This window comes from Manis javanica, chromosome 13, assembly GCF_040802235.1.
Source record: "Manis javanica isolate MJ-LG chromosome 13, MJ_LKY, whole genome shotgun sequence".
Classification (NCBI taxonomy): domain Eukaryota; kingdom Metazoa; phylum Chordata; class Mammalia; order Pholidota; family Manidae; genus Manis; species Manis javanica.
Genome location: NC_133168.1, coordinates 12,161,891 through 12,180,960, shown reverse-complemented (window position 1 = coordinate 12,180,960; position 19,070 = coordinate 12,161,891). Strand labels below are relative to the sequence as shown.

The window sequence follows — 19,070 nt, the reverse complement described above, 5'->3', positions numbered from 1 at the left end:
ATTTTTTATATTTTTATTTTGGTATCATTAATCTACAATTACATGAAGAACATTATGTTTACTAGGCTCCCCTCTTCACCAAGTCCCCCCCACAAACCCCATTAGAGTCACCATCCATCAGCGTAGTAAGATGCTGCAGAATTATTCAGCCACAAGAAGGAAACAAATCCTACCATTTGCAACAACATGGATGGAGCTAGAGGGTATTATGCTCAGTGAAATAAGCCAGGCGGAGAGAGACTAGTACCAAATGATTTCACTCATATGTGGAGTATAAGAACAAAAAAAGTTGAAGGAACAAAACAGCAGCACAATCACAGAACCCAAGAATGGATGAACAGTTACCAAAGGGAAAGGGACTGGGGAGGATGGGTGGGAAGGGAAGGATAAGGGCGGGGAAAAAGAAAGGGGACATTATAATTAGCATGTGTAATGTGGGTTATTATATTTTTTATCTGAAGGCTTAAAAAATACCGTATATCCTTTACATTTACAGCTATCTCAGTTCAGGCCTACATTTCAAGCGCACCATAGCCACATGATGCTAGTGGCTACTGTATTGGTCAGCACAGGTATAGACAAATATGTTCAGTGATTTAGATTAAAACATGATTTACAGTTGTAAAATGCCAAACACTCATCAATGTATTCAGAGTTCTTCTAGTAGAATAGACATCCAATAATTCTAATAGCTAAAACATTCATTGAGTGCAGTTAAATCGAAAGAACTCTTTGAGAAATAATACAGGGTCCCACACTCATGCAGTATCAGGCACCAGGAAGCCAGAGGGTTTATTCCAAATGCTGTACACTCTAAGAGATAAGCATTCTAAACAATCTCTGACATCATTGTTTATCTATACCCTTTCTTGTGAGTAAAACTTGGACATCTATCCTCAAAACCTACTTTTATTATCAGTTCTAAGAACTGGACCTGGAGCTCTCCAAAATGATTTGATTTATTAAGTTTATGCTTTTGTAGTGCAATAACACATTTATAGTAAGTTTAACATTTTATAGCCTCCTAAAAAGCTTCTTTAGTGTTTGATTTCATATCCTGCCAGGTCAACCTTGCCAAAGACTCATTTTTTTTCCCCTGCTCTATAGTCTATGAAACTAGAAATTAAGAGGATGAGACACACATTTTCTCAAACAAGGACCAAGAAGTATTCTCAGTTTCACATCCTATAGCTTGTCTTGTATCTTCATTTGCATGCCGTAAATGAGGAAAATGGGTGTATTATTCTTGATTTCTCAAAATCATCATTCATACAAGGCAGAATTACAATTCCAAATATACAAATAACTAATGGGAAAGCAGAGGGCTAACATGAAATTTAGAAAACAAATTGTAATTTTACATAACATAATAACACATCTCTGTTTTTAAATGATTAGACGCAAGTGTCACCAGTAATTTCTTTCTAGCGGACTTCTTCAGTTTGAGCTCATGCCATCAATGAGAAATGCAAAAATAAAGGAAAAGAGCTTTTTGTTGTTATTTGCTTGTTTGTTTTAAGAAATGACAAAACTATGAGAGCATGGCGTGTAATTAAGTAAGATATTTGAGTAGATTGGTGCCAGATCCTTGACAGCCATATAGGCCATGGAGAAGTATCAGCCCAGGTCTTCCAATACACAGGCACTGAGGTGAAATTAGAAGTGCAGGAAGTTTGGGGAGGATAATGCCTGTGAAAGATAATGGGCATGAAGCAGTATTGGATGTAAAATGAGGTAGAATAAGAGGAGCAATAGGTGATTTTCTAGATTTTTACAAGACCAACTGCATTAACAATGGTGCCATTTGATGAGGGGGAAAGAGTGAGAAAGTAATAGGTCTGGGAAACAGAAAAAAAAATAGTACTGTCACGTAAAGAGTGAGATACCGTTTAGGTATTCATGTGGGGACATTGAATAGGCATTTAGATATAGAAGTTTGAATCTCAGAGGAGTGGTCTAAACTGAACAGATTTATTTTGGAAGTCATAACTTATTGACTACATTAAAAGCCATAAGATTACAGAAATCAGTCAAGGGGGTAAGTGTAGATGAAGAATTAACTCTTGGAATAGTTTAATATTCAGTGTTGCAAGGAGAGAACAATCCAGAAAATGATGTTAAAAGGGAGTAACCAGTGAGATGGGTGGGAAACTTGCTGGAGTGTGGTATTTAAGACACCAAGTGTATTGGAAAGGGTTCTTCAGAAAAATAGAACCAATAGGATATATGTAGATAGAATAAGCGAACCTCCAGTGTCTGAAGGCTGGAAAAATTGCATGTCCCAACTCAAGCAGAGAAAAAGAACATGTTCTCCCTTTGCCTTTATAATTTAGTTGGGCCCTCAAAGGACCGAATGAGGCCTGCCCATGTTGTGGAGGACAAATCTTCCTTACTCTCAGTGTACTGATTAAAATGTTAATCATTTCCAGAAACAGCCTCACAGACACACCCAGAAGTAATGTGTCCCCAGTTATCTGGCCATTCTTTAGACCAGTCAAATTAAAAGTAACCATCACATCAAGTGAAAAATGTATTTTAAGAAAGATGAAGTAATTAGCAATGGCAAATGCTGTGAGAGGTTTTCACAAGAAGGTTCTGTTTCTCAGACTTAATTAAAACACTTTTTTTATGGACTGCCTTCCAAAATCAATTATTTTCAAAGTTTTGGGAAATAAAGTTGGATTTTTCACCTCTGGGCTTGTATTCTTATATACAGAAAAGCATATTGAGTTTCTCTGAAAAAAACTGTATTAGGTTATCAACCTTTAATACCAGAGAAACAAAGTTTAGTCTCCCCCCTTTTAATCCTTCCCTGTCTTTCTGCTGGACTTTGGGCATGGAAGGAGTTATAAAAGAATTATCTATTAGGTAGAAAAATTATACTACTCCATTTAGAAGATAGGAAATGCCACAATCAAGTGTGTTTTTGACAGTTAAATGAATTTTGTTCTCCATTTCTTTCTTCACTTGATATCAAAGGGATGTTACAATGCATGTAAGACTGAGTACAGGCATACACCTTGGTGTGCAGGGTTTTCTAAATATCCACTTTACACCGCCTGTACTCCTTTTCCTTGTGCCTTACACACTGCAAGAGAGACGTAAGAGGGGGTCTAGCACTAACATTGATTGGTGCCGCATTTCCTCTAACAACTGGTTTCCATTGTTTTGTTGTCCTTTGCCTCAGTATTAAACTATGGTAAATGCCATTCCAGATTCAAAAAATCTTTTAACTCGTCTTTACCTCTCAGTTTTGTTGGTGAGTGTGTAAGTGGAAGGAGCCCTGTCTTTCCAAATAGCAACCCTAGAATTGCTCCAAACCAAAGGATCTTACTTTTGAAATTAGCAAATATTTTGTGGTTTCTGATATTCTTTAGCTATGTCATAATCTCTTCAACACACTTTAAACAGCTATAACTGAGAGCCCTCCTCAAGAGCATATGTAAATCATAGTCATGTTCTCACTGCTGTAGTTCCCTTTCCTCTCCACTGCCTGCTTTTCTCTTAATTCCCAGAATTTCAGAGAACTTTTCTTTAAGCAAATACTTTTAGTGTCCAACTGTATATGAGAAACAAGGTACATAAGCCATGCTTATTTATGAGCACTTGCTTTTAATGTAAAAGTTGCGCAATAGTACAAAACACAATTTCACGAATACAAAAGCATCGTGAATTTTTTAAGGAAGTTAGTTCCCTTTCCAAATTTTCAAGACACCACATTTTGTCCAGGGAAGAAGAGTAATTTTTACACAACAATCACATAGATTAGAGCAGTGCAACTATTTTTTTGTGTGTGTACTGGCTATTAATTTCCCACAGTGCCCTGTAATTCATACTGTAATTCATGGAAATGCAGTTAGTGCTCAAGTGGAGTGGAATTGGGGTTGACCGTGAAAGACAGAGCTCCTTCCACTTACCCACTCACCAACAAAACCGAGAGGTAAGACCAGTTAAAAGATTTTTATAATGCACTGCCAATGACATAAAGAGAACTTGTTTAATGGCTTATTTAGTATGCAATCAAACTTCTCAAATCCTGAGGTTCTGGAAATTTCTATGGCTCTTCACTTGGTTCTTAAATACCCTAATTTTATTCACTGAACAATATAAGAAATATTTTTCAATATACTACTACAGAGTCTCATGCACACATTTACAAATATATATACCTAACTCTCATCATGTTGCTCAACTGGAGCACGGTGAGAGGTGCCTGCAGACAGCAGAAGGGGAAGGGACCTTGGACTTCAGAGGATGTCCCACAGGGTGTGTCACAGAAAACAGTGAGGCAGGGAGTATGTGAAGGGGACACTGAAAAACTCACATATTTACCCATGTAAGGACCAACATTTGAACTCTAAGCTTACTGTGTTGTGCAGAGAAACTTCAAGAAGGTCACAGCTACACTCCAGTACTTTCACACTAAGGATTTAGCCAACTTCCCTCCGTTCCTCCCAAGCCCAATACACAACAGAGACTGGATCTTAAAGATAAAAACAGATATCTCAGAGCCAGACCATGCCTCTCTTTTATTCCATGTAGTCCTGAATCCCAGCTCAAGCCAGGCCTGAGAGCACGAGAGGTCATGAAGTTTAAATCCACTTTGAAATTGAAGATTTGAATTGCATTTAATAACAGGAGGTGACTCAAAATGTATGGGATCTCCACATGATATGATTGGGAAGGCAACAAAATAAACTTTGAAAAAGCATTTATTAATTTAGTCAATTAATTTTATCAAGCACCTATAAATCACAGGTATTGCTCTAGTTGGCACACCTATGAACAGAACAGACAAAATGCTTGCACTCATTGAGCTTAAGTTAAAACTCTATTGAGAGCCTTTATATGACAGTAATGGGAGAAAAATTTAACCAATTCCTATTTCTCCTTCATGGAGTTGGAACACATCATTAAGCTTGTTAGAACCAGTATGAAAGAGTTTTACATTGTCTACTTGAGATAAAAATGTAAGCTATTTTTTACCTAAATATATATATTTTATATAATATATATATAACATATATGTTATATATATATATATGTGTGTGTGTGTGTGTTTTGAAATTCATCCCAATAAATCATCTTTCATATGGCACTGCACTCAGGAAGTTGCTCATTTTTCTGTATTGTCCTACTTGTATCTGAAGAAGCCATCAGGAAATTGGTGAAGGAGCAGCATTTTTAGTTGTTCCCTGCACCTAGTCTGTTAAGGTTCTAAAGATAAGTTTAAGTCTTAATTAGTAACTTTTTTCTGTCATATAAATCAGTCATTTAATAGTATATCTCTCATAAATACTTATTGAAACCCATGTGTGAAAAAACAAGCCCAGAGTTCTTTTTGCAACATAATATCTGTAATCTGTATATTCCTTTGCTTTGTATCCCCATCTTCATTCCTCTTTACCCAACCATTAGCTTGAGTTTATCTAACTTTGGCAAGGCAATCAAAATTCTTAGTTTTTTTCCTTCCCAAATCATTTTGTCTAATTGAAAGGATTTGGTTGTTCCTACATCTTTGATTGGTCTTTGTCTAAAACACTTCTATCCATTTTGGGGTTTTAATAATATGTGCGAAATCATGCCCTTAAATCAGTCTTCTTTTTTAATTCCTCAAGATATTTCTCATTTTCTACTCTTATTGTTTGGAGTCTAAAATTCGTTGGCTTTCTAACATTGCAAAGTCATAAACTTCTAAAATCTCTGTAAAACCTTGTAATCTTGCCTGGAAACTGGTAAATTCTTTCTGAGCTTTTCTCTTTATCATCAAAGAAAGGTCAATGCAAACAGACACCCGATAATAACATTATTTTGTGCTTTCTTCTCTTCATCTTACAATTTCATTTCATCTGCCTCCAAGTACCTCAGGTGACACTGTTACCATTTTTTACCACTGCATAATGTTGGATGCCATCTTTTAGGTACGTAAAATGTGGTCCTTGCTATCCAAGCTTTGGTCTCCAGGCCATGCTTACAGATTTTATTTTTTGGGGGGGTGGGGGAGGATATATCCTTCTAAAATGAATGCCAGAAAAGGATGGAAAACACTTATATTTTATCTATGTAAAAAAGAGCTGAAGGAGGGTTTGTTGGTAAAGAAAGAGTAAAAGTCCAGTGGACTGAGAACTAAAGAGGAAAAATTGGAGATGGAGAAATCGGCTTTACAGTGCAGGCTAAGGTAAAACTGAGTCAGATTGTATAGAAGAAACAAGAAGTGTTGTGGGGGGAGGGCACAGATGTTGCTTCACCTTTATTGTGTTTTCCATGACAGAAGTAAGAATGCATTTTCTTTTATATTAAATGATTTACTGTCAAAATTATATGCAGAATTTCTCAGATCTTGAACACTGGATCATAGTTTCAAAAGGGTTTTTTGCACAAAGAATATACAGATGGATGGTCTAGAATGGGGAGTAGGGAGCAGTGAAAAGTAATTATATATTTCAAGTCTCAGACGCTTGGATTGAAAATGTATGAGTTATAGGTCAATGAGATTGAGGAGTATATATTAAATATGTTTTTGAACTTTCATTTTACTAAATTTTGTTCACTATATTCACTCTTCGGCACATAAGCATAAAGAATAATGGAAGCTGAAATTTTGGGCTTGAATTTTATAGATTAATTGAGTATATTTAATATCTTATACTGAATATTTACTTAGAATGGGAGAGAAAAAGTGATAGAGTAGTTGAAAGAGCCCAGTAGTAAGAGTTAACAAATCACAACTACCCTGCCTATGACACTAACTGTAAGTAGAATTCTGGCTAATCACTTAACTTCCCAGGTACTAATTTTCATATCTTGTATGAAGAAATTACTGACTGTATTACTTTCTATTCTACTCTAAAATTCTATTGTAAAGAGAACTTGGTTAGTTACATGTAACAAAATGTTTTCTATTTTTTAATCAGTGAAGTCTAGAAAATATGAACTCAATATTATAATTTTCTCCCAGTTAGTGGAAAAAAATTTGAACATAAGTATCATCTCTAGCACATATTCCCTTGTTTGAGTCAATTAACATCTCTAAGTCTTCTTTCTCAAATTTTCTTGTCAATAAATAGGAGCAATAATATTATGCAGAGAGCCATGAAGACAAATAATAATGAAACTGATAAATAATAATATACTGATAAACTGCAAGGAAAATGTTATTAATTTTCTATCTTATACTCAAATATGTATTTCTGTTCAATATTTATTTTTTCCAAGTTAAACAGAAATGGAATAATATATTAAACACAAGAATCACACTTGGAAAATGTGAATGCCATTTGTAAGGTCACAAGATAACTGGCTTAAAAACTGAGAAGGTAGTAAAATAATGATGTCTCTAAAACGCCTACAGTAGCTTGGGTTTTGAGGACATCAAATTTGAACAATGGAAAGATTATTTAAAAAACTTCATAAACAAATTTGCTTTTCCTAATTATTATTTCTACTAAAACCAAGAAAGTATTAAAAAAGGTTAAAGAACACAATAAATTTTTGGCATATTATGAATACTGTATGCCTAATGTATTATTCTGAAAATAGAAAGGTAGATAGGTGACTACGTATTATGCATATATATGGCTAAGTTTACAAACACACACACATACATTCTTACTCTGTTTTTAGAAAATTATAATCTATATTGTTTTTGTAAAATGGACAAAATTATTAAGGTTTTGGTCTTAAAAGTGTTTGGAAGTTTATTCTAAGTTTTATGATTTTAAGAGAGTATCAAAAATGAAAGTATTATCTTTCAGGATGTTTTATTTCTCACAATTACTGCAGTATTTTAAGAATTATAAATTGTTTTAAGGCAAACAAGGAAGCTATTTTCCCCCTTCTTTTGTTGACCAGCATAGATTTTATAGTGAAATATGACCCAACTTAAACAAAGTTTATAAACTCCTTCCAATGTTCATTAAATGCTAAAGGACTCAAATTACCATTTCATGGATTTGAATTTTTTCTAGTTAATGTCTTTACATTTGTTGTTCTGCCCATATGTGCTTTTACAGTAATAGATAATTTTTTCACATTCTGACCCTTGTTTTCAGTATGGTGCATATAACAGATAAAGTGAGATAAGTTGAAATCTTTCTTAATTTGCCTCAACTTTGTATGGTGTATTTCATTTGACATTGCATCCTGGAAAATCCATTAGGTTTTCAATTCAGATAAGTCAGAAATATCTTCAAGTTAAATCAGTGGCAATTGCTGTAATCAAATTTTTATCAGATTCTTTAAGCAATTATGGCTTTATAGAACATTTCTTAGAAAAGAAATACAGTAGATGTTTGAGGACAACTTTAAAGTAGTACGTTTTAGTCAAAAGTGATTTTTCACTTAGGGAGTGTCTGAAGAGTGAGGTACATAAAAACAAACCACGAGTCTCTGAATGAGAATAAATCCAAATTCACTTTTATCATTTTTACTTAATCTTTTGGTTTGTAAGCCACTGCTGATATATATCATGATGATTCTTAATTTTGAAAATAAATATTCATTGTTTCACACCAAAAGTATCTAAATAATGTAAAATTATATAAAAGCATATAAGTTTTGAAAACCAAATTGCAGAAATACTATTATAAATTGTCACCTTTCTACTATATTTAAATGTATTTCCAATAAAGCAAAATGACTTCATCTTTACTGTCAATGAATGTGTATTTCTCCCTTACTTTATTTTTTCCTGAATGAATGGTCTTTCAAGTATACCATATGTTTTTGACTAAATTGACTTATTAAACAGTTAAGTATATTAGTCAATAAAATGTAGACACATGTTTGCATTGTAAGATTGCAGAAAGAACATTTAAAGTGATATACAATATCACCAGATTAGGAAAAGCAATGAGGTGGCCATAATTAAGAAATGGATTATTTTATGGCAGGATAATTGATTTTTGGTGAAGAAAAATCCAAAGAGTCATAAAATGACTATTGAATACTGGAGTTTAAGCATGATCCATTTCATCTGAAACTATGGAATCTCTAGTCTAATCTTTCTGCAAGTCTTCCTGAAAGAGTTGATATAATGACAATCTCATGCATTTTGGCTAATCTTCCCATAAATCCTTCTATCAAACTTTGAATATCGATTGTCTCCAAACATTTGCCGACCATTTTCTTTTCAACAGATATTACTAGAATGCTCAATTATCAGCTGTTAAATGTCTGCACAATATCCTTTGTCTGGCCAGCTGCTAAAATGTCCAGTTGCTGGGCTTATTTCGTCTCCGAGTCATAGGCAGCCTGCCAGTAGAATCGCCTCCCAGCACCCTTCGCCTGGTCTCGATACCAGCCTTTCAGCGGCCAGCTGTTGCATTTAAGTTAAACTGTTGCCAAGCCAAAGGCCCCAGAAAACAATTCCTTGCTGTGGGTATGTGATTTTTTTTGGAACTTTTATCTTACCCACGCTTCATCATCAGTGTCATATTGCTCTGAGCTATTGCCAGCATCCTACAGATCTCCAGAAAGCTTTCAGAACTTCTATTGTATTCATCGTGGATGGCAAATAATTGAAGCCATCCACCTGCTCTGGGGCTTGTCTGTCAACTCTGATCTGGTTGCAGCGTGGGTGACACTTGCTTATTGTAAATTTGAATATTTTTTTTCAGGTAAAATGAGAGATACATGTTTTACAATAGATCTCAGTAGGTCCTTTTTGCTCTTGAAAAGTAAACTTACAGTTTTTGGTATTCATAGCTATGTTACCATTTTATCCATAAACATTATTTTAAAAATGAACATAATTGAATTCTGATTGTAAAGTAAATAATAGCTAAGTGAATGAAAGTATTTGTTACAGAAAATGTATAAAGGAGTAAATTATCTATACCTCTGACATTAAAATAACCCCTTTAAATATTTGGTGTTATTTCTAATCTTTTCTGGAAATGACATATAGTTGTGCATAGATGTATATATGAATCAAAATTTTTTAGGTTGCTATGTGTTAGTTCAAATGCAAATTTGAGATGTCACCATTCTGGTGAATTAATATGTTTATTAAAAGCCATATATAATACTTGAAAATTACTAAAAATGTTGTAAAAAAATAAAACATCAATAATTATTAATATTTTGAGGCAAATTATTCCATGTTTTTCTATTTCTGTATATGTACATATATATTTATTAATGTTTTTAACATTGGAACACTCTGTACATATTTTATTTAATATATGCATGTAACAAATAAATAATTATGTAAAATATATACTAGTTTACCACCTTCTGTAAAAGTGGACTGTTTATAATCAAATACCAATAATCTATAAAACAATTAATCTAATCAAGAAATAGTATTAAGGAAATAAATTGACTTTTTAATAGTTATATTCATGTGCTCCATGATGTAAAATTTAATTGCAAGTTGATTGAATATTTAAATATAAATAAGCCAATACTTCAAAACAATTAAGAGCAAATAATTTTATGTCTTTTGCAGAAGACTATATTTTCTTAAAATATAAAATATAAAATAAAATAGTAAAAAGAAACGATATGTGCAGCTACAGAAAAATTAAAAATTTATATATGACTTAAAACCTCACTTGAAATCATAAAAGAAATGAGTTGTTAGAAAAGTTATGGAGAAATGCATCTTTATTCATTGCTATGGGAGTACAAAATATTATCACCAATTTGCAGTACAATTTGACAGTATCTAGTACAATTTATAAGGCACAGATTCTAAGACCTACTTAAGAATACTACTAATTTTAAAAATTCTATTTTAAACACTCATTTTGGAAAAGCACCATATGTGTACATGCTGAGTTATATAAAATATGACTGACATTTTATGTGATCAAATGGTAGAAATTATTGTGATGAAAAAGCGTGAATCAAGTGATGAAGTAGTAAAGCAATTTTGTTGTCATCTCCCCGTGTTCCTTAACTTTTATTTGTTAGTTAGTTCTTTTAGTCTGAAAATGTTTACAATACTCATTATTCTCTTCTGAATGTGCTGAGTCACAAAATACAGTCTCAGTTAAAAAAAACTAAGAGTAACCATAGAAAGCCAATAATAGCATAATAGTAATAACAATAATAATAAATTATCCAGTTGTCTTATTTTCCAAATCTGAGTTCCACCCTGTCCCAGGGAGTTTTTTCTTTATGTAGATCTACCCAAGGAGAGATGGATGCAAATATTATACATCATAGGTGTACTATTGATGGAGATGTTACTTAATTTGATAACATTTGTTTTTCCTTTTAATGCATTTCTTCTATAATTCTCATTGCAATATACTTGTTTCAAATCTGGGGAAGAATAATTTACGGAGTAGCAGGCACTATCTGTGTGAAGAACAATAAACTTGCTTTGCCTGTGAACCTTTGAAAGTAAGTCAATGTCTTTTAGGGCAGTGGCATCATTCTGAATTTAAAATCCACCTTTCTCTACACTTTGGAGAGGCAAGGGAAATTACAGCACTCTGTGGCCAGTGTTTTCCCAGTAGGATAAATATTGATTGCCATAACCTTTATGAAGTGTGATTCTCAAAGATTATGGAATATTTTGCCCATTCACTTTGTTTACTTTGTACAAAAAGGTGTATCTTCCTTTAACATATTTTCACGGTGTATTTTTTTCATAATTTTTCCCTAAGTGTATTTTTCCTTAAGTTTTATCCCAAGGCATGAGGAATGTTTATTTTGTTTATTTCATACATCCCACTATATATAATTAAATCCTATTTGCAGTCTCATTCTGTGCACATTGTGTTTGTTTTTCCACTTATTCTTTGGTCTGCTTTGAAAATGTAATCTCTTTCTGCATTTAAGAGAAAGAAATCAATTATATTCAACCTGTTTATGTGTTTATATTTGCTTTTTCTTAATTATCCTTAAAGATCTTGGGATGTATATATTTCCTTGGAATGTGGATGATTATATGAGAACCTTCTCAGTATTGTAAAAATCTTGATGAATTTCCTCTCCAGCTTCATTTTGGAGGCAATAAAATTTAAATCAGACATTGAGTTTGGTAGTTGATTTCTTTCATAGAATAATTGCATCACCTTAGATAATCAACCTACTTTTATTTCCTGAAAATGAAGTTAAAAAAAAAACTAGTAGCCTCAAATAAACATAGTGAATATTGATAGAATAGTGGTACTATGAGGTGTTTTGTGCATGTAGAAAATATTTTTATTCCTAAAATTAAGTGTTATTTGTAAAATGTAATTTGTTTATTCTCTGATGGGACATATAAAAGAAATTATAGTATTTCTTTGCATGTACATAAAGATTTAAAATTCACCAAGTACTTTTACATATAATATTTTGTTTCATAGCTTTACTATTTCCTTTCTGCTATTGTATGGTTGTTCTTTGAAGAAAATCTTAAAAAAAAAAATAAGGAAAAACCTAAAGGATAAAACCTTCTGTTGCATTTCCCAGATATAGCCACTGAGACAGTCAAATTTGTTTATTTTTAAGTCATTTACCTGGTTATTCCAAATTGAATGCCTTAAAATATACCTCTTATTTGAAAATATTTTTGTTACAGTTAGGAAATATTTATAAACAAAATGTGATGATGATGCTAATTGGAGATAAAGACCTTACAACCATCTGTATGGCAAAGAAGAAAGACAGTGGGAGAGGACGGAAGGAAGGAAGAGTAGACAGAAAGGAAGTGAGGAAGGAAGGAAGGGAAGAGAGGGAGGGAAACATGTTGAAAAGCAGTTGAAGCATTTAGGAATTGACAACACTATTTAGGAAACGTGTCTTCTATAGCATAACTGATTTAATATGAAGGGTTTGGAATTAGATAGTGTCCTAAAACTACTGAAGGCATTAGTGACTCTTTTGAGTTTATATAAAAGAGTATGAAACATCATCTGAGCCCAGCCCTTAAAGCACCAAGTTACAATGCTCTAAAGACATTTGGCTTATTCTTATTGATTTGTAGACCATGGAAATAATGACAGAAAGAAAGAGATTCTGCAGAGATTTGAATACATTTACTATGGCTCTAGACGGTCCTCTGATAACTTGACTGTCAAGTGGGACTTTGGGGCCTGTTAGTAGCAAAGCTGTGGAAAAAAACAGTCACTCTATTTTAAACTACTGGAAACTTTAATAGTGTTGGATTACTAGTGCATTAACTTACCTCTCTCACAAATTTTCAGTCTGCTAAACAAGAAGAAGATAGTGTGGATTTGTATAAAATCAGAATAATAAATCCAAGTGATTCTTTTCTATTTTTCAGTGGCTCTTGGGAGTTTTTTGCACAGAAGAGAATTTTTAAGAAGCTGCAGACCAAAGAAGGTTTTAATAAAAAAGTGAGTTTTATGGTCAGATAAAATTTAATATTAAGTATTTTTTCTTTAAAATACCAAAGACACATGTTCCATGTCGTCATGGTAATGATAAAAATATAAAAGTAATTGTAATAGATCCCACACTGATGGTGTCATCACACAGGTATTGTACAAAATGCTATGTATATATTTTCTCCTATCATCCATACAACTCTATGATGTAGATTTAGTCATTTTCCTTCTTCACAGATTAGAAAATTTAGCCATAAAAAGATTAAGTACCTCCAAACAGATATAGTAAGCAGTAGATCTGGGATTTGAACTTGGAGAATTTAACTCTATAGCCTATTCTTTGAAATACTAATCTCCAAATCTCATTAATTTAAATGGGCCACAGATTAATGCAGAGATCTTACATTGGACATCATCAAGAGAGGATTACATTTTAGAAATGTACTTTGTGACTTTCCATTCCCCCTGTTCTAATTCATCTCCTTCCTCCTGTTTTCTACAACTGTTAACTGTTGTCTAAACAACAGTAACTGTTATTTTGCTACTTTTCTAACCAATTCAAGATATAGAACTATTTTACTCCCTTGTCATTAAATTAACTGGATAACTGAGAAATGGAGTAGAAAGCAGTCATACCAATACAAATAGAACATAAAATAGTCCCCAAGAGATTAATTACTTGAAAGAAACATTAAACTCAAAGGACAAACATGAAGATACGTGCTTTCTTTTTTCTTGGCATTGTAGGCAACCCAACAATGAGACTGTATTTGCTGTCCAAGTTGAGATCCACTGGAAAGAGGAGAAAGAGAGACAGAAATGGGAATATGAGTTTTATTAGAGATTGATAATGAAACAATTTGCAGATCTGCGGTGGCTGTAGTGAGTTGTACATCACTTAAGAATAAGGGTCTTTTCTTTTCACAAAGAAATTGGAAGAGCTAAAAGTGTGCTTGTCCATGTGCCCAGCCCAGGGCAGGGCCTGCTCCATGGAGCTCAGTGCATGGCTGTGGCCACCTGGGCTCAGAAGTCAGGGGATAGCAACAGAGGGAGGGGGAGGCAAGGCGCTGAGCAACACTTTTGCAGTTTCTTCTTCAAAAGCTCCAATCAGATAATTTACTGTCTCCCTGAGGTGATGTGGAACGTGTGTGTAATTAGGCAGAAGGGGCCAGTGGGGTAGGACAAAAGGCCAGCACTTGTACTTTCATCTGGAAAAAGGAGAATTCAGAAATTATATTTCCCCGTATCATTATTGTTTGCTTTTTAGTGTAGAAAGTAGCTTAATGTAATCATATAAATTATTCTCATTTTATAATATTGAAAAATAAATGACATCCTCTAGGATATTTTTTAAAAATATTTTTCATGTTGTATTAAATGTTAATTTAAGAAAAATAGAACCTTATTACATAACATTTGAATTTTGAGATAAAAAATAAATAAACGACCTATGTTCTGGCTTATAAGGTTACTCTTTGAAACAGTAATTTCAAGTAAAAGCTGTAATGTATGTGGAAGTTGTGTTTAAAAGACATAATTACAATCATAAAAGTGGAATTGAAAAAAAAGAGATTTAAAAAAAACTTTAAAACAAAATATACAACGATCCCTTCATAGGATGGTTGATAAAAATTCCTGATAAACACTGAGCACTGTGGTGTTTACTTTTACAAGTTATACACACATGCCCTTACATCACACACACACACACACACATATACACACACACTCTCTTATATTTTTATATTCTGAATTTACAGAAATTAATAATAAGAAGAAAATCATGGTAGAAATGTTTTTTTCCATTATAAAAATGTGCAATAAAAATAGATATAATCTCATTTTAATCTTGATGTGTCTGCAGGTGATGCCATTTTAAGACAATGAGAATGTAAGTTTTAGGACCAAACAATAGGCAGCGGAATGTGGACGAGGTGTCAGGGCCAAACTGTAAGTAATCTTTCTTCCAGACTTCTTGTCATGTAAGATAAATATTCTTATTACATAAGCTACATTTACTTGAAATTTTTATAAATTACATCTAAAATCAGCTTGTCAGGTAGATTATTCAGTAGTTTTAAGGAAAAGATTTCTGAATCTTACACAGACTCTCATAGTGCTGTCACAAATCCTATGTGTTCATGGATATTGAGTGGGTGAATAAGAAACTGATAGACTGTTAACTAATTACTCTGATTATATTCTATCCTGCTTCTAACATATACATATGCTTTTTTCTTCACCTTGCTTTTAATATGTACATATATATATAGAGAGAGACTCTTACACTGAAACCTGCGCTACAAAGAGTCTTAATTTAAAAGAGTGGTAAAAGAGTCCTATCCCCTTTTCCACCTTCTTCTCCAATATGTTTACCGATGGTTTACTACATTTTGGTGTATTCCTCAAGCTATCCCTTTTTAAGGGATAGAGGAGAAGGAAGTATGTGAGCACAGTTGGCTTAGTTAACTATTGTCGAAGAAAACTACACTATACTTGTTAAGTAAGCAGTGAGACTTTATTCAAGACTATTGCACAAGAGGAGAGAGATTGAACTCAACTACCCTGAAACAAAAGGTTTGAAACGCACTGGTGACCAAGGCGAAAAGTACTTTCAGACATCAGTAAGGGGTGTCAATGTGGTAAGGCCATCTGTCTGCTAACTGCCACATATCTACGGTAGGTTCTTGCCCTCCCACAAAGGTGGGGAAACAGGGGCTCTTATCTTTTTTTAAATGATTACATTCAAAGGAATGGTCCTTAAAAAACAGTTTCCTGGGCTGTGGAAGACTTACATCACCAAGGGAAAGGGAAAGAATTTATAACTGTAGGTTTTAAAGTAAATGATCTAATAAAAGGGAGATGAAGTGCCTATACTGAGGAAGAAACCTGTCTAAAATTTCATCAAACTAAGAAGATCTTTAAGGCCATAATGATCACTGTCTTGATTAGAATCTCAGAATTAGTACTTCTAAAACCTTCACAAATAATTCTCATGAATGACTAGTTTAGGCACAACACAACTATGATCTTTTATAACAGTTTAATTCAATCTCATGACCTAAGTAAACTTAAATGGAGGTTTTTTCTTTAACTACATTGCTAAGCATGTACTTTGTGCTCTCTTTATAAAAGAAATTCACTTTGCTGCATTCCACCCATAAATAATGCCACTAATTTTTCTTAGCAAATGATTGCGTTAGGCAGGAAGCCACAGATAATTGGGAGGAGAGGCCAGGATGACAACAGAGAAGTTGAGAGTAGGGAGCTGAGTCTACCAATAGCTTCCACCAATGAGAAAATCCCCAGCAGGAGGAGTAAAACCACAGAGACAGTCCACGAACTGGAGTCCAACAGGGCATGCTCCTGGGGTGTCCTAAAATAACTTTTCCTCACTATAAAGTCATTATAATAAATCTGCATTGTGGTTTTGTCCCTATTGGTGGGCAATCAGAGAGAATTCTGTGAGAGAGCATGTGCAGTAATAATTAGGTTACATCATTGCCAACTTGTTTTCAGAATAATATCCCTGTTATAACCCCCTGACAAACCCCATAAAAAGGTACTTTTCCTGAATATTTGGGGCCTTCTAACACTAGATTGAGGACTGCTGTATTACAGAGCATAGTAATAAACTCATTCGTCTGCTTTCTAGACTTTGATTTCACTCTGACTTCCCTGCATCACCTAACTGAGAATTCATTCCTAACGACTATATTATTTATGCTTGGTGTTCATCACGTTGTAGATTAAATTAATACCAGAAAATATTTTTTAAAGTTATGAAAATAAATAACAATAACACAGTCACCCCAAGAAAACCCCAAGACACTCCCCAAATGACAGAAGAATAGCAAAGCTAATCTTGTCTCTGTTTCTGTAAATTTGAGACATTTTGTCATGTTTTTGCTATTAATTGGGGGCTCTTAAGCAAATAATAGAAGAGATTTTCATACTTCTGATGATCATAGTAATGAGCTCTCAGAGTGTCTAAGACCCCTTCCCTTCCACCAGAGTTAATGGCTTTCCCAGACAGTACTAACTGTGAAAGGAACGTTCCTGGTCACTACAGTCTAGTGAAACCAGTGCATTAGATAAAACATGAGTCTTTCTCCCACTTAAGCAGAAGTAGAAGTATACTGGCAACCGTTTTACAGCCACTACTGTGCTCCAGAGGACTGGTCACTGTCACTTGAACAATATAAAGAACTCTGCTTTAGGGACCCTGCCTCTATTGCTGCATTGCAAAATGCTACATCCCACCAAGTCTGACAGTTTTAAGGACACTTTTCCTTGCTACGCCTATGGCACTTGAGCTAAATTAATGGATCTCATCTGCTTTGGCCATGTCCCAGAGACATGCCTTAAAGCATTTAATCCAATTTCACAAGGAACCTTGAGCCTCTGCAGTTTTCAGCTGGGATCACTAGTAAGATGACTGTGACCAAATATGGATTATTTTGTGGTCTTCACTGAGATAACATTCCTAATGTAGGCAGAAAAAGTATAACCAATGGCTCAGTTCACCAACTGTTCACCGATCTGTCATCTGGCTATACTGCTTCAGAGCACAGTTAACTGGAGATAATTTTTAAAAATAAAAGTAAGGCACCTGATTTTGAAATTAGATAATTTTTTCTATGATAAACCAGTTAATACTTTACTCCCCAAAACAAAGTTAATATTATGTTCCTCTAAACATTAATCAGAATTTTTCATTCATTTAATAATGGTGCTTTTATTAATGTCATAGTTTTTAAATCATGTTGTTTATTCTGTTTCATAAAGAATGCTACTAATATATATTTTTTTAAATGTTATCTTTTCAAAAATATATGAATTTTGCACTAAAAAGCACAGGAAAATTTTATCCAAAAAGGATTTATTTTCTTCAAAATCTACTATTACACTGATGATATTTTAATATGTTATAGATATATATTGTTTATGAGTTTAAAAAATTCTATTCTGGCTTAAAAGAGGTTAAAAATAGATAAATACAATTTAATCCTTAACAATCCAGAGCTGCACCCTTAGTAGAATACCCAGTAGCCATGTATGATTATTGAACATTGAAGATGTACTTTGTTGAGGGGGTGGCTCCACGATGGTGGTGTAAAAAGAGGCTGAGATTACCTTCTACGTGCACACCAAATTTACGCTGACACCCAGAGCCCTTCATTCTGAGGAGAATGGAGGCCCCAGTAAAAATATGTATAACAAGGAATTAAAAAAAACACCTACAAAATGGCAGGAGACAGAGAGATGGAGGCACAGTAATAGAGGAAACCCCACCCCCAGCATGGCCCTGAAGTGGGGAGGGGTATTGCTGAGCTACTGCGGAACAGAGTCATCGGCCATAGACACAGAAAAAGGCAAGGACTTGGAAAGTTTAGAGCAGACCACTACTATAATCGAAGGAAGCTGATTTTCAGAATTCAAGCATCAGCCAAATGGTAGGAGAACTGCTGAAAATTTCTCTGGGACCAGAGGTGCTGGTGAGCACACTTGTTTGAATTTCCCCCAGACACTGTTAGTGTTAACAGGTGCAGTGTGAGCACCATTGTTTATGGTCCCTCTGGACACTGTTGGCACAGACAGGAGAAACGTGATCACCATTGCTTGTGTTCCTCTTGAACACTGCAGGCACAGACAAAGCAGGGTAAGTGCCATTGTTGTGTTCCCCACACACATTGTTAGTGCACAGGAACAGTGTAAGATGCACTGTTTACATCACCCCTACACAAAGCTAGCACAAACAGGAACAGAACAAGAGCCATT

The 19,070-nt window shown here is 34.0% G+C and overlaps 1 long non-coding RNA gene across 1 annotated transcript in view; it reads left to right on the top strand.

The window, feature by feature from the left end:
- LOC140845325 (uncharacterized) overlaps positions 1-19,070 on the top strand; it is a 379,465-nt gene that overhangs the window by 180,068 nt on the left and 180,327 nt on the right. Inside the window, exons 2-3 of the long non-coding RNA XR_012124097.1 lie at positions 13,226-13,298; positions 15,154-15,239. This is a non-coding gene — a long non-coding RNA (uncharacterized lncRNA). The remainder of the gene's footprint in view (positions 1-13,225; positions 13,299-15,153; positions 15,240-19,070) is intronic.